The following is a 14310-nucleotide window of genomic DNA, read 5'->3' as shown; positions in this document are numbered from 1 at the left end:
AACACACATACTTTATGTGACTCAACAGCCGAACGAGTTACTTTCCGACGTTGTTTTAGATGTGCAAGTGATTGTCAAAACTCGCTGTGTCGGCACTCTGCCGACCATTTCGCTAGTTAACACCCGTCTTGTTGTGTGTGTTTCAAGCTCAAGAGCATCTCCAAGCAAAAAATGGTCAACAGCAACATTCAGGCGGTTTCGTACTGCTCAATTGCTACATTAAAACGATATGTTTCGTTTTCAGAACTGGAAAAAGAAGAGCGTGACAGCATTCGAACCTGTAATCTTCAGATCCGAAGTCCGACGCTTTATCCATTAGGCCACACGGTCACTGACGACCAACATTTACATGTATACGACTCATCTCGAAACGCTCACACCCCTGAGGATTTGTGTTTTCGTTCTACACAGCCGCTGCCCCTTGCTCTTTCCCACCCATTCGTTGCATTCAACCTCTGACGAGACCGACCAAATATAGACTGAGAAACAAGACCACACACTTTGTGCATTCGGAATCGAAGGCAGGGCGTCCCTCGCCGCATTTGCTACGATGGCCATTTGCTACTTCTGCAGAAGCGGCAGCGGCGGCGGCGACGACGACGACGACGACGACGACGACGACGACGACGACGACCGCGAGAGGCTCTGAGATATGTGAGAAATACATCTATAAAATGTAATTCAGACTGCCTTGTCCCACCTTATACTGTACCGCTTTGGCAGATGCTTTATCTGCGCCTTTCGCCTTAATCACTTCTGAGAGTAATTCTTAAAAAAACGCCTGTCGCTAATTGTTCGTCATCACAGATACTGTTTGCTATACGGCCACGACGCGCAACTGATTTCCAAATTTCATCTATCTCCTGTGAAAATGGAACTTACGACCACTGGTTTATCAGACCAGTGCTCTACCACTGAGCTACAGAGGCGCGACCTAGCGGTACTCTTGGGTTCTTCGTCCTTACCGTCGTCTGCATCATCAGACTTCATCTGAATACACTTCATATTACCGGCTAATATTTGCAGCTATGGCGACCCATTACTGCTTGGCTACACATCTGACACGTAACCGATGTGCTCTCCAAACAACAACACTTGCATTTCAGAACGTGTCTTACACACATGTCTACAATATCACCTTCACCTTCAAATACAGTTTCCTTGCGACTGACAGAGACGTAGGCAAAGTTTAAAGTTGCTATTTCCATTAATTCTCGTTAATCAGAAAAACGGTAATTTACATCTGCAGCGGAACAAAATTCCGTAACGACCGGCATGTGGCTCGAAACCACGACCCTGGGATTAGGGGTCTGACGCTGTACCGACTGAGCTAGCCGGCTACCTCGGTTGTGTAGAACGAAAACACAAATCCTCAGGGGTGTGAGCGTTTCGAGATGAGTCGTATACATGTAAATGTTGGTCGTCAGTGACCGTGTGGCCTAATGGAGCGATAGTCTGCCTGCAGCGGTAGTGGCGTGCGGTTGTCTTTGGTCAGCGCTGTGTCTGGCTTGTTTACTTCTGCGGGGTAAGTCGCTCGCTAGCAGCGGTTATTCTTGCGTGTGAGGAATGATGTTGATGAATCAGTGATGACACAAGCTATGAGGATAGATACTTTGAAGTTAACTTTCGATAATTCATTTGCTCGACCAACCTCTTTCGAAATCGAGGATTTCATCGGAGACGTGATGAAAATTGGGATCGGCGGCGGCGACGACGACCGCGAGAGGCTCTGAGATACGTGAGAAATACATCTATAAAATGTAATTCAGACTGCCTTGTCCCACCGTATCCTGTACCGCTTTGGCAAATGCTTTATCGGCGCCATTCGCCTTAATCACATCTGAGAGTAATTCTTAAAAAAACGCCTGTCGCTAATTGTTCGTCATCACATATACTGTTTGCTATACGGCCACGACGCGCAACTGATTTCCAAAATTCATCTATCTCCTTTGAAAATGGAACTTATGACCACCGGTTTATCAGACCAGTGCTCTACCACTGAGCTAAAGAGGCGCGGCCTAGCGGTAGTCTTGGGTACTTCGTCCTTACGGTCGTCTGCATCATCAGACTTCATCTGACAACACTTCATATTACCGGCTAATATTTGCAGCTATGGCGACCCATTACTGCTTGGCTACGCATCTGACACGTAACCGATGTGCTCTCCAAACAACAACACTTGCATTTCAGAACGTGTCTTACACACATGTCTACAATATCACCTTCACCTTCAAATACAGTTTCCTTGCGACTGACAGAGACGTAGGCAAAGTTTAATGTTGCTATTTCCATTAAATCTCGTTAATCAGAAAAACGGTAATTTACATCTGCAGCGGAACAAAATCCTATTCCAGCCAGCGTGTGGCTCGAACCCACGACCCTGGGATTAAGAGTCTGACGCTCTACCGACTAAGCTAGCCGGCTACCTCGGTGAATACCTGCCGGTTAGCACGTCACACAGTACTCGTTTGGGTTGGGTGGTCCCATACAGAATCTCTCCATGATGCCTAATGTTTTCCTAACGTCACACTCGTCACGTACTTCACTTTTATGTCATAATCATTTCTGAGAGGTAAAGAAAATGCATGACAACATGCAGAGCTAGTGGCGTCAAAATTAACACACATACTTTATGTGACTCAACAGCCGAACGAGTTACTTTCCGACGTTGTTTTAGATGTGCAAGTGATTGTCAAAACTCGCTGTGTCGGCACTCTGCCGACCATTTCGCTAGTTAACACCCGTCTTGTTGTGTGTGTTTCAAGCTCAAGAGCATCTCCAAGCAAAAAATGGTCAACAGCAACATTCAGACGGTTTCGTACTGCTCAATTGCTACATTAAAACGGTATGTTTCTTTTTCAGAACTGGAAAAAAAAGAGCGTGACAGCATTCGAACCTGTAATCTTCAGATCCGAAATCCGACGCCTTATCCATTAGGCCACACGGTCACTGACGACCAACATTTACATGTATACGACTCATCTCGAAACGCTCACACCCCTGAGGATTTGTGTTTTCGTTCTACACAGCCGCTGCCCATTGCTCTTTCCCACCCATTCGTTACATTCAACCTCTGACGAGACCGACCAAATATAGACTGAGAAACAAGACCACACACTTTGTGCATTCGGAATCGAAGGCAGGGCGTCCCTCGCAGCATTTGCTAAGATGGCCATTTGCTACTTCTGCAGAAGCGGCAGCGGCGGCGGCGACGACGACGACGACGACGACGACGACGACGACGACGACGACGACGACGACCGCGAGAGGCTCTGAGATATGTGAGAAATACATCTATAAAATGTAATTCAGACTGCCTTGTCCCACCTTATACTGTACCGCTTTGGAAAATGCTTTATCTGCGCCTTTGGCCTTAATCACATCTGAGAGTAATTCTTAAAAAAACGCCTGTCGCTAATTGTTCGTCATCACAGGTACTGTTTGCTATACGGCCACGACGCGCAACTGATTTCCAAATTTCATCTATCTCCTGTGAAAATGGAACTTACGACCAGTGGTTTATCAGACCAGTGCTCTACCATGAGCTACAGGGGCGCGACCTAGCGGTACTCTTGGGTTCTTCGTCCTTACCGTCGTCTGCATCATCAGACTTCCTCTGACAACACTTCATATTACCGGCTAATATTTGCAGCTATGGCGACCCATTACTGCTTGGCTACACATCTGACACGTAACCCATGTGCTCTCCAAACAACAACACTTGCATTTCAGAACGTGTCTTTCACACATGTCTACATAATCACCTTCACCTTCAAATACAGTTTTCTTGCGACTGACAGAGACGTAGGCAAAGTTTAAAGTTGCTATGTCCATTAAATCTCGTTAATCAGAAAAACGGTAATTTACATCTGTAGCGGAACAAAATTCCGTAACGACCAGCATGTGGCTCGAAACCACGACCCTGGGATTAGGAGTCTGACGCTGTACCGACTGAGCTAGATGGCTACATCGGTTGTGTAGAACGAAAACACAAATCCTCAGGGGTGTGAGCGTTTCGAGATGGGTCGTATACATGTAAATGTTGGTCGTCAGTGACCGTGTGGCCTAATGGAGCGATAGTCTGCCTGCAGCGGTAGTGGCGTGCGGTTGTCTTTGGTCAGCGCTGTGGCTGGCTTGTTTACTTCTGCGGGGTAAGTCGCTCGCTAGCAGCGGTTATTCTTGCGTGTGAGGAATGATGTTGATGAATCAGTGATGACACAAGCTATGAGGATAGATACTTTGAAGTTAACTTTCTATAATTCATTTGCTCGACCAACCTCTTTCGAAATCGAGGATTTCATCGGAGACGTGATGAAAATTGGGATCGGCGGCGGCGACGACGACCGCGAGAGGTTCTGAGATATGTGAGAAATACGTCTATAAAATGTAATTCAGACTGCCTTGTCCCACCTTATGCTGTACCGCTTTGGCAAATGCTTTATCGGCGCCATTCGCCTTAATCACATCTGAGAGTAATTCTTAAAAAAACGCCTGTCGCTAATTGTTCGTCATCACAGATACTGTTTGCTATACGGCCACGACGCGCAACTGATTTCCAAAATTCATCTATCTCCTGTGAAAAAGGAACTTATGACCACTGGTTTATCAGACCAGTGCTCTACCACTGAGCTAAAGAGGCGCGGCCTAGCGGTAGTCTTGGGTACTTCGTCCTTACGGTCGTCTGCATCATCAGACTTCATCTGACAACACTTCATATTACCGGCTAATATTTGCAGCTATGGCGACCCATTACTGCTTGGCTACACATCTGACACGTAACCGATGTGCTCTCCAAACAACAACACTTGCATTTCAGAACGTGTCTTACACACATGTCTACAATATCACCTTCACCTTCAAATACAGTTTCCTTGCGACTGACAGAGACGTAGGCAAAGTTTAAAGTTGCTATTTCCATTAAATCTCGTTAATCAGAAAAACGGTAATTTACATCTGCAGCGGAACAAAATCCTATTCCACCCAGCGTGTGGCTCGAACCCACGACCCTGGGATTAAGAGTCTGACGCTCTACCGACTAAGCTAGCCGGCTACCTCGGTGAATACCTGCCGGGTAGCACGTCACACAGTACTCGTTTGGGTTGGGTGGTCCCGTACAGAATCTCTCCATGATGCCTAATGTTTTCCTAACGTCACACTCGTCACGTACTTCACTTTTATGTCATAATCATTTCTGAGAGGTAAAGAAAATGCATGACAACATGCAGGGCTAGTGGCGTCAAAATTAACACACATACTTTATGTGACTCAACAGCCGAACGAGTTACTTTCCGACGTTGTTTTAGATGTGCAAGTGATTGTCAAAACTCGCTGTGTCGGCACTCTGCCGACCATTTCGCTAGTTAACATCGGTCTTGTTGTGTGTGTTTCAAGCTCAAGAGCATCTCCAAGCAAAAAATGGTCAACAGCAACATTCAGACGGTTTCGTACTGCTCAATTGCTACATTAAAACGGTATGTTTCTTTTTCAGAACTGGAAAAAGAAGAGCGTGACAGCATTCGAACCTGTAATCTTCAGATCCAAAGTCCGACGCCTTATCCATTAGGCCACACGGTCACTGACGACCAACATTTACATGTATACGACTCATCTCGAAACGCTCACACTCCTGAGGATTTGTGTTTTCGTTCTACACAACCGCTGCCCCTTGCTGTCTCCCACCCATTTGTTACATTCAACCTCTTACGTGACCCACCAAATATAGACTGAGAAACAAGACCACACACTTTGTGCAATCGGAATCGAAGGCAGGGCGTCCCTCGCCGCATTTGCTACGATGGCCATTTGCTACTTCTGCAGAAGCGGCGGCGGCCACGACGACGACGACGACGACGACGACGACGACGACGACGAAGATCGCGAGAGGCTCTGAGATATGTGAGAAATACATCTATAAAATGTAATTCAGATTCCTCGTCCCACCTTATGCTGTACCGCTTTGGCAAATGCTTTATCTGCGCCATTCGCCTTAATTACATCTGAGAGTAATTCTTAATAAAACGCCTGTCGCTATTTGTTCGTCATCACAAATACTGTTTGCTATACGGCCACGACGCGAAACTGATTTCCAAAACTCGTCTTCCACCTCTGAGGATGGAACTTACGACCCCTGGTTTACTACACCAGTGCTCTACCACTTTTTATTTGTTTATTTATTTATTTATTTATTTATTTATTATTATTTTTGTTGTGTCGGTCCTCCAGCCACTCCTTCTAGCCCGTCCTCAAGCTCGCCAAAATTGCCTTCATCGGCTCGGCTTCTCCGCCATAAAAAAAAAATCACCGTTTATATTAAATAATATTCGTGTTACAGTTTAACGCTCTTCAGTATGCATTTGGATAGTTGGTTAACCACTATATTGCATGTGGGGATTAAACAAATTAACTCTTCTGCGAGAATGTGAGTCATCACAACGTCCAAGGAAGACTGCATATGTGAAAATAAACTGGAGGGTGCTGGAGTCTTCCGCAGTATGAAGGAACAAATCTTCTCCTCCTCTTGTATGGGAGATTCAAACATAAAAGAAACACCTCTTCTTTGCAAATAAACGAATCTTCCTAAATAGGTAAGAAAAGAATAAGTGTAATGTGAGTATTAGATCTCCGAAATTCCACGGGGTTCCTGTAGAACAGTCTCGTATTACTGTCGACAGGAGAGGTATCGCCCCCCAAAGTGTCACCACTGTCGGGGCGGTCCGTCGCATATTCGTGACCGTTCGATTCCCGCAATCCGAATCCTAATTGCGGCCATTATAATTCTGAAGGGGCCATCCAGCAGTATTTTCGTACTGCAAACGTCGCCCTGGATGAATATCTCTCTACGGTAATGTTCGGAGTAGGAAGGACGCATACTTTTCTCTATATTTGTCTATTCGTTGAAGTTTCTGGTGTTGAGTTAGTAGGTATAACCAATAGTCTACTTTATTTTTTTCTGGCGCCGATAATATATAATACACCGTCTGACCTTGACGCCAATTGACTGCTCGTCGTTTTGCGGGGGGGTATGGAACGGCATCGGGAGTGAGGAGTCCAGCTGGAGTAATCATCTTAGGTGCAGTACGCAGCATACTTGAGAGCTTCCGTGCAAAGAGAATCCAGATGTCCTTCACATCGTCGCATAGAAAGCGATGTTCAATGGTATCTAGTAAAGTACAGTGAACGCAATTCGGAGTGTCGGACAAGTGAATCATGTGTAGCTTTGAATTTGTCGGTATGATCCTATTGACCGCCACGTACCACGTAGACCGCACCTGCGATGGTAAGTGTCCGTCGTGAATGTTTTCCCAGATCTTTGCCCAATTGCAGTCTTTATACTTTACTTCTATTCTGTTCCGCGATTTACTGTCCGTCAGGCAGCTGTAAAGCGCTCTGACCCTGTAAAGATCATTCTCAGGTATGGTGCATTGAACATAGCTGTAGTCTAGGAAAAAATTACTAAAGTGGCATAATGCAGTCGGGATGTGACTTACGTTGACAGGAGGCGTCATGCTGGCTAGTGCGATTTCATGGAGAAGAAGGGCCATTAAGGAATGTGGTGTTCATTGCCATTGTTTATACACGTTGCTGATATATAATGCTTTCGCTTTGTGGTAAACATCAGTCAGATTGAGGCCGCCCTTTCCCATGGGGAGCGTCAAGGTTTCAAATGCGACTTTGAAAATTTGTCCCCTACTGACAAAGTGGCCGAGCGCCGCAAGCATGCGTTGTGCTATGACTTTTGGTATTGGGAGGATTTGCGCGACATAATTGACTTTTGAAACGATGTAAGTATTGACTAAAAGCTCTCTTTGCATGGCGTTGATATTTCGCAAATGATGTTGCCGTATGCCGGCCCGAATTTGTGCCAACAATCTCCTATAGTTAAGAGCAACCGTGCAGCTGATGCTGCGCGTGTATTCAATGCCGAGACATTTAAAAGTTGCCATCCTTTTTAGTGAACGGCTATTGACAAGTTCTAGTCCCCTACCAAGTGGCATAACGCCAGACTTTTTACAGTTGACTTTCGCTCCTGAGGCGGCTTCATAAGTGTTTATCAGCTGAAACGCGCGTTCTAAGTCTTCATCGTTCGTCACCACGAAACTGACGTCATCCGCAAATGCCTGGCAGACAATCTTCTGGCCATGTATACGTAATCCCGGAAGGTCTTGCGTCAGGGAGAACAGCAAGGGTTCAAGAGCAACTGCAAACAAAGCCATTGACATCGGGCAACCTTGTCGGACCGACCTAGTGATGGAAATAGGTTTACTTAGTTGTCCGTTGAGACAGATCTTGGATGTTCCGTTTCTCAGCAGGAGTGTAACAGTGTCAATAACTTTCCGTGGAAAATTCATTGCTGCCATCGCGCACAGAAGATAGGAGTGAGTGACTTTATCGAATGCTTTTTCAAAATCTAGCGAGACTAAAGCGCATCGGATGTCACAAGCGGCGGCTGTAGCTATGATATCTCTATATTCGCTTAACGTCTGCTGGATGTTTCTAGTTTTCCCAACGCTCGTTTGATAGGCCCCCGTGACAGTACTGAGTACCGTACTGAATCGCTGCATCATGACCCGCGCGAATATCTTATAATCCGTATTAAGTAATGTAATCGGTTGGAGATTGTCGACTGTCTTGCCCGCTGGGGTTTTGGGGACCAATACCACTATGCCCTCACAGTATTCCCTTAAGATATCATCTCCAGCGTTTAGGATATCATTACAGACCATGGTCATCTTTGGAACTAAATGGTGTCGAAAAGTTCTATAAAACTCGGCCGGTAATCCGTCGGGGCCAGGCGATTTATTCTGTGGGCTCCCTCGAATGGCGTCCGCTACTTCATCGTCAGTTATTACTGCAGCGAGGCCGTCTGCTTCTTCCGTGCTCAATGTCGCAAAACGGCGTGCCATGAGGGCTTGCTGCGCGGCTATATCCACCGGGTGTTCCGTTAACTGTGCTGTGAAATGTTTATAAATCTCGTCTCGTATGTTGCGCTGGTGGTGTAAGTGTCGGCCATCTGCAGTGTGCAGTTCTGTCAATATCTTTCTGTGCCCCCTTTTCTGTTCGCGAATAACATGATACATTGATGTCGTTTCGTCCTGTACGGCGTTTTGCAGACGTGTCCTGACTTTACAGCCTTCCAATTGCTTCCGTTTGAGGGTTAAAATCGTAGCCAGTATTCGTTTAATATGCATACGATTTGCTATTACCGTTGCATCTTCTCGATATAAATCCCTTAAACACTGAAAGTAGAATTCCAGGGTTTGCTTCTGCCAGGCACATCGATCTCTGGAATAATTCTTCATCGCTTTTGTTAAGGCGGGTTTTGCACATTTTACCCACGCGGGAAACTTTCGTTCGCATTCTGCCCACGTGTTGCGGAAGACTGTGTGACACTCGGGTTCTGTTAAATGCGCTACATTTAGTTTCCAGGGTCCCCTTGCCCTGTACGTCCCTTGTTTGGCTAAATTGACGGTACATATATATGCCACATGATCTGTAAAGACAGTCGGCCATAGCTCTGACTGCAAAACATGTTCCCTCATATTTGCTGATGCGTAGATTCTATCGACGCGGGTAGCTGAGTGACCAGTAACGAATGTGAATCCGGGCCTGTCACCGTGTCTATGCTCCCATGTGTCTATTAAATTTAACTCTTCAATGATGGCGCGAAGCTCGGCGGACGGATTGAAATTTGGTGTCTGGTCTTTGGGACTGAGTACACAGTTAAAATCACCAGCGAATATAAGTTGGTCTGAAGGTGGTGTGAAAAGTGGCACAATGCCATCTTTAAAAAACTCTGCTCTCTGTCGTCGTCTCCCAGAACCGGAAGGGGCGTAGAGATTAATAAATCTGGTAGTATCGATAGTAGTCGCTATACCTCTGCTATTCGCCAGGCGTTCGATATGTGACATCACTATCCCTTCCTTAGCCATGATCGCGGTCCCTAGTTCTGTACCATTTCCAGGATTAACGACGGCATTGTAACCTGTGATACGGTCAAGGTTAATATTGGTCACTTCCTGCAGCATAATGAGATCAATATCAGCGGCATAGAGAAAATCTTGAAGGTTTTTTAAGTTGAGTGGGCTACTGATCTTATTGATGTTCAGTGTCGCAATGCGGTAAGCTTGCAAGGACGTCATGAGAACAGAGGTCTAGGTGACAATATGCCTACTATTCAAGTTCATGGCGAACATCATCTAAAAGAAGTCCGCGTCATCAGCCACTGCACCGACGCCGGCGGTAGCCGTTTGTTGCTGGTGGGACACATCTGCTTGAGCTTCTGATGACGGATTCTCTATACCGCGCCGATCCCGTACTAAATCTTCTTCCCGACCACCCTCTTCAACGTCATCTGACCAATCGCACACGAACTGGTCTGCGTTCATATCGCAATCCGAGAGCTTGGAACATTCAGGCATAGTGTTCGGATCCAATGAATCGGCCACCGCAGGGTCCCCTGAGGGCGATCGTCCGTGATCAGTGTCCGATTCGTTCGTTCGAGATTTTTTTGCCGTTTTGCTGGTTGCCGACGACGGTGGGTCAGTTACTTCGGTCAGTTTCTGTCTGACGTGGTTCGCCTTTTCACGCAATATTGGCGCCTTTGCTTCTGCCCCTTGATGTGCTAGCCGGCGTTTCTTCTGAGATTTGGGAGACGGCGGGGGCTGGTGGACAGCCATCTCGTTCGACTCCATCCGGTCCACGTCGGACTTGTCGTGTCGAACCGGTACGCCCACCGGAATACTTTCGGTGTCCGGTGGGTGCCCCATCTGCGAGTGAGTATTGCCCTCCTTCTGGGTGTGTGAAGAAGGAACATTCGGTACATCGTTCGCTTCCATCGGTGTAACGCCTTCGGGCACTGCGCGCAAACCCTCTAGCGAAACATCTAAACTAGGTTCCGAGGTGACATTAGCCCGAGTGGCGGCGACGTATGATAATGGCAACGTAGACGTCGGGCCGCGCAACTCACGCTCACCGGCCGGTATTTGCGCCATGCGTCGTTGGATACACTGAGCACGGATATGTTCTGTGGACCCACATCCCGCACAAGTTCTAGGCTGCCCGTCATAAATCACTATGGCCCTGTAGCCACACACAGTGATGTAGGACGGAATGTGCTTTAACATATCTATCTTCACCTGACGGACACCGTTTAGCACCGGGAAAATATGCATAGTCGACCACTTTTCTGCCGTATTGCTGATGACTGTTCCATACTCCCTCAATCTGGCATTAATCTGGTCAGCGGAAATTTCAAAGGGTAATTCAAATATGCGAACAGTTCTAACTCCGAGACCAGCAAGCGAAATTCTGACATCATCAACATTGCCGTCAGAATGGTTGAACTTCAACACTCCTCCACAAGATTGAACGACCTGCTCGCATTTCTCGGGATTCAACAATTTGAGGTACACCGTACTGCTAACGATAGATAGGTGAATGCCAATCGTATCATCAATAGTTATTTTCATGATGTCTCTAATAACTAACTCAACCTCAAAGGATTTGGGTCGTTCATAATGAGGGTCAAAACTCAATTTCAACGTGTCTTTCCGTATAAGTTGATCCATTATAGTCGAATGCAATTCATCACGCCACAATCAAACAACGTAGCAATGCGCACATTCACCAAACAGCACGCGACCGACACAGGCGAGAGCGAAAACACCACTGAGCTAAAGAGGCGCGGCCAAGCGGCACTCATGCGTACTTTGGCCTTACGGTCGCCTGCATCATCAAACTTCAGCTGACAACACTTCATATTAGCTTCTAATATTTGCAGCTATGGCGACCCATTACTGCTTGGCTACACATCTGACACATAACCGATGTGCTCTCCAAACAACAACACTTGCATTTCAGAACATGTCTTTCACACATGTCTACAAAATCACCTTCACCTTCATATACAGTTTCCATGCGACTTATAGAGACGTAGGCAACGTTTAAAGTTGCTATTTACATTACATCACGTTAATCAGAAAAACAGTAATTTACATCTGCAGCGGAACAAAATTCCGTTCCGCCCAGCGTGGGGCTCGAACCCACAACCCTTGGATTCAGAGTCTCACACTCTACCGACTTTTTTTTTCTTTTCATTTTTTTTTACTTTTTTTATTTTTTGGAGGCCTCCTTCCTCCCCTACAGCCCGTCCTTCCGCTCGCCATTTGTGCCTTCTTCGGCTAGCTTCTGTGCTATGTTTGGTCCAAATGAGATAGGTGAGTAACGAAGTAAATGTATACAAGTAAATAAAATCCCTTCTTTTGGGGTTATGGAAAGGAAATAGTTCCGCTACATTCTTCCATCATTGAGTGGGAGCGATTTTTATATTAGAGCCAGGCTTACTTCAGCCTGATGGCTTCTCATGGGTGTGTCAGCAACCTATTAGTGCTGCGACACGAGGGCGAAGGGTAAACGAAATAGCCACCTTGTTGGCGTAAAATGAATGAGAAGCTTAATAGATAATTTCATAAAGGAAAAAAAAAAGAATTCTGAGGTTGAACAACATGTCGTTTGATCGTTCTTCAGCTCTGTCGGTGAGACAATGTTCGGTTCAAGAAATTTGCGTAGTTGTCTTTGTATTTCATTTGTCGTTCGAGCTTTAGATGTTCTGTCATCAGGTACATCCAATAATCTGCTTCACTTTTCGTCATAGCCGTTGAGATGTAATGGACTGTCAGTCCTTTGAGCCAGTTGGCTGACCTTCTTTTAGTGTTAGGATATGGCACGTCATCAGGCAGAAGGACGTGTGTCGGTGAAATTGTGTTAGGTGACGTACGTAGCACATGTGCTAGTTTTTGCCTGAAGAGATTCCACACGTCTTTCACATCTTCACAGACGAAGCGATGTTCTGCAGTGTCGACGACATTGCAGCTGGAACAGTTTGGTGTGTGTGCCAGACGTATCGCGTGCAGTTTGGAGTTGGTTGGGATTTTTCTATTGACTGCGAGGTACCACGTCGATCGCACATTGGATGGTAGATGGGGGTCAGATATGTTGTCCCATATGTTTTTCCAATTATAATGTCGAAACTTGTTTTCTATTCGATTGCGCAATTTTCCTTCCAGCAAGGTGTTGTAAACCTCCTTAACCCGATATATGTCCTTCTCCGGTATTCTATGGCGTACATAGCTGTATTCCACCAGAAAGTGTTTATAGTGGTACAGCTCGTGGGAGATGTGATGCACATCGATTGGTGGATCTCTGCTGACTGGGGTGATTTCACGTAAGAGATGAGCCACTAAGGTCCGCGGTGATCGTTGCCACTGTTTATAAGTTTTGCTAACGTATAGCGCTTGCGCTTTAAGGTAGATGTCTGTCAGTTGTAGCCCTCCATTGCGTGTCGGTAGCGTCAAGGTATCATATGAAACCTTAAATATCTGACCTCTGCTGACAAAATAACCAAGCGCTGCTTGCATTTGGTGTGCAATGGTTCGTGGCAGAGGCAGCACTTGAGCAACATAGTTGACTTTGGAAGTGATGTATGTATTGGCCAGTTGCACTTTTTGTATTACGTTTAAATTACGCAAGCTGTGTTGTTTTATGCTTGCCAATAAGGTGGCAAGTAATTTTCGATAATTGAGAGCGGCCGTGCGGCGGATATTACTCGTATATTCTATTCCAAGGCATTTGATTTTTTCCACAGTGTTGATACTTCCAGCGGCTCTGATCTCTATACCCCGACCAAGATTCATAATACCAGATTTATTGCGGTTGAGTTTAGCTCCTGACGCCATTTCGTAGGTCGCCACAACTTCAAGTACTGTTTCCACCTCTCTTTCGTCAGTCACAAGTACCCCTGCATCGTCCGCGTAGGCTTGACATATGATCTTGTGTCCGTGTATATGTAATCCACGGAGTTGCCGAGTCAGAGATACTAAGAGAGGTTCAAGCGCAATCGCGAAAAGCGTCATGGACATTGGGCAACCTTGTCTTACCGAACTCTGAATATTGATCGGGTGACTGAGTTGTCCGTTGACACTGATTCTTGACGTGCTATTCGTCAGTATGTTTTTAACGGAGGCTATAATTTTCTGGGGGAAGTGCATGGATGTCATACACCGGAGCAGGTACGAATGATTAACTTTATCAAAAGCTTTTTCAAAGTCAAGCGACATCAGAGCACAGCGAATGTTGCAGTCTTCCGATATCGCTATAATGTCTCTGTAGTCGCATAAGGTCTGAAATATCGTTCTGTCCTTTCCTACACTTGTCTGGTAGGCTCCTGTCACTGTACGAATAACAGAATTGAACCTTTGCATCATGATACGGGCGAAGATTTTATAATCACTATTGAGAAGTGTTATGGGTCGA

The 14310-nt window shown here is 46.0% G+C and overlaps 1 non-coding gene across 1 annotated transcript; it reads right to left on the bottom strand.

Annotated features, from left to right (window-relative positions):
- Positions 1–2351: 2351 nt before the first annotated feature.
- Trnak-cuu (transfer RNA lysine (anticodon CUU)) lies at positions 2352–2424 on the bottom strand. Its single transcript has one exon. It is a non-coding gene; the product is annotated as a tRNA-Lys (tRNA).
- Between the last annotated feature and the right edge of the window lie 11886 nt (positions 2425–14310).

This window comes from Schistocerca gregaria, chromosome 3 (assembly GCF_023897955.1).
Source record: "Schistocerca gregaria isolate iqSchGreg1 chromosome 3, iqSchGreg1.2, whole genome shotgun sequence".
Taxonomy (NCBI): domain Eukaryota; kingdom Metazoa; phylum Arthropoda; class Insecta; order Orthoptera; family Acrididae; genus Schistocerca; species Schistocerca gregaria.
Note: the sequence above shows the minus strand (reverse complement) of the source record. Positions and strands in the feature narration are given on the sequence as shown.